The sequence below is a fragment of the Sturnus vulgaris genome, unplaced genomic scaffold, assembly GCF_052056855.1.
Source record: "Sturnus vulgaris isolate bStuVul1 unplaced genomic scaffold, bStuVul1.hap1 Scaffold_156, whole genome shotgun sequence".
NCBI classification, from domain to species: domain Eukaryota; kingdom Metazoa; phylum Chordata; class Aves; order Passeriformes; family Sturnidae; genus Sturnus; species Sturnus vulgaris.
In genome coordinates this window covers 1,608,141-1,610,640 of record NW_028276073.1, presented here as the reverse complement: position 1 = coordinate 1,610,640, position 2,500 = coordinate 1,608,141, and the positions used below count along the sequence as shown (strand labels likewise).

Here is a 2,500-nt window from a genome sequence, read left to right as displayed (position 1 = left end):
CAGACAGCCGCCCGCACGGGGGGGAGAGCCCGGGGGCGAGGCCCGCGCCTCGCCTCCCTCTCGGCCCTCTCGCTCTCTCGTCTCTCTCGCACGGCCCACGGCGGCGTCTTCGACGCCGACTCTCGCTCTCCCCGGCCACCGCCACCGCACCGCGGCACGGCCCCGGCAAGGACGAGCTCCGCCCCAGCGGCTCGTTCCGGGAGCGGGGAGCTACGGAGCGCTCCCCGAGTCTGCATTTAGGGGGACGAAGGCCCTGCGCGGCGACGACGACGACGACGTCGACGTCGACCGCGGGCAACGGGCCTGCGAGGCAACCCCAGCCGCGCCGCCGGGGTGGCCCCCCCGGACGGCGATTGATCGTCAAGCGACGCTCAGACAGGCGTAGCCCCGGGAGGAACCCGGGGCCGCAAGTGCGTTCGAAGTGTCGATGATCAATGTGTCCTGCAATTCACATTAATTCTCGCAGCTAGCTGCGTTCTTCATCGACGCACGAGCCGAGTGATCCACCGCTAAGAGTTGTCTGGCTTTCGGGACCGCTCGCGTGAAGCGGCCCCTTTTCTGTTTCTGCAGGGACGCGCGCGCCCCCGCGCGCCCCGCTTCGACCGTACGAGCACACACAAACGGAGGAGGAGGAGGAGAAAGCGCGGGGCAAAAAAGAGAAACCCCGCGCAACGCTCCGAAGGTCGGCCAAAGAAAGGCGGAGGGGCCCGCGCCCCCGACCGCCTCCCCCCGCGAGGGGAGACGCCGCCTCGCGTGCCGTCCTTCGGAGGCGGCCCAGGCGCCCGGGCTCGGCCCGACCTCCGCGCGGAGGGGCTTGTGCGGCAACGCGCCGGACCGCGGGGGGCACGGTGGCCCGCCCGGCCTCTCGATCACGGGACGACTACGCGTTCGCGGGCCGGGGGGCGCGACCGCCGGCCCCCGCCGCTCCCGGCTCACTCCCTGGCTTCTCCTTTTCACCGCTCCGCCGACTCGCGGAACGCCGCCGCGCCAAAACGCGGGGGCCGGCTCTCCCGCCAGCGGCCCCTGAACGTCGCCCGAAACGCCACGCGGCGGCGGGACCGTTCCGCCGGCGCAACCCCTGGCGCGGGACCGCTTGCCCGCCGGAAGGCGAACGCCCGGCGGGCCGCGCTCCGCCACCGGCGCCGGAGGCGGGACGCCGCCGAGACCCGAGCCGGCATCGCGGAGCGCCCGAGGTCTGCCGCTCGGCAAAACCCCTCCGCCACCCGCGGCCGCACTCCCGGGACCGCCGCCGCTTCGCACCGCCGAGCTGCCCTTCCGCGAGCACGCGCCCAGCGGGCAGGCGTACGGCGGCTGAGCCGGGGGGCACCGCCCGCTCCCCTCGTTTCCACTCGGGGACCGGACGGGGAAGCGCCCCCGCGGCCGCCCCGCACGCCTCCCCTTTTTTTTGGCCCACACGCGGCCGGGAAGGGCGACGGGGAAGCGGACGGGCGGGGCCCGGGCCGGGACGGCCGCCGGTGAAGGCGGGCGCCTCGCGGCCGACCGTCCCCCCCCCCGGGGGGGGCGGGGACACTCGCCGAGCGGCGACGCCGCCGCTCGGCACGGGGTCGCCCGCGCCCGCCGGACCTCCGGCGATGGAGGAGCCGGCCGAGCGCTGCGCCCCAACGGGCGGGGACAGCGCTCCGAGTCAGGGGTGGCCGGCGGCCGGCGCCGCCGCGGTGCGGTTCGAGGCGACAAGGCCGTCGAGGCGAGAGGCGCGCGGTCGCGCCTGACGCGGCGCCGCCCGCGAGCCCGCGGCGGCGGCTAAGGAGAAAGAGCGAGAGAGCGCGGCGGGCCCCGGCGGCCGCAACCCCGCAGCTGAGGTAGGTAAGGCAGAGAGCGCGCGCCCTCTGCCGGCGTCGCCCCGCATCGCAGAGGCCAGCGGGGTCGGCCCCCCGCGGCCGATCGCGCGCCGCGGCCTCTCCGCCGAGACCGGGCCGCAGAGAGGGGGGGGGCAGGGCGCCCCTTCCCCGGCCCGGCACGGGTGGCCCCCGCGCGCGGGCAAGCGCGGCGGGACGCCGACGACGGCGAGCGCGGCCGGTCGCGACGGACACGCCACCGCAGGGGATCGGCGGGAGTAGCTCCCCACCCCTCGATGGCGCCCCGCGCCGCCACCGCCCGACACCCGCTGCCGCCGCCGCCACCGCCGCCGCCGCCGCGGCGGGGCCGTGCCGGGCCGCCCGAGTCTTTAAACCTCCGCCCGGCTCGGCGGCCCTTTCGGCCCCCAACAGGCGTTTGACGACGCCGAGGGAAACCGGCAGGAGACCGCCGAGGCGCGAAGCGCTAGGTACCTGGCCCTGGGGTGAGGGAAACGACCTGCATGGCCCCGCCGGGGTGCCTCCCCCGCTGCCACCCTCGGGGGAGCGTCCACCGGCGGGGGCGCGCCCGACGTCCGCTGCCATCACCGCGGCAATCCTTCTCGGGGCCCGGGGTTTCCCTCAGTAGCCCGGCGCTGCGCCCGAGAGGACCACCGCGGCTCGGGCCGCCCCGCCGGCGCGGGGAA

The 2,500-nt window shown here is 77.2% G+C and overlaps 1 non-coding gene across 1 annotated transcript; it reads right to left on the bottom strand.

Moving 5' to 3' along the window:
• Positions 1-365: 365 nt before the first annotated feature.
• Positions 366-518, bottom strand: LOC148219115 (5.8S ribosomal RNA). Its single transcript, XR_015800052.1, has one exon. It is a non-coding gene; the product is annotated as a 5.8S ribosomal RNA (ribosomal RNA).
• Positions 519-2,500: the final 1,982 nt, after the last annotated feature.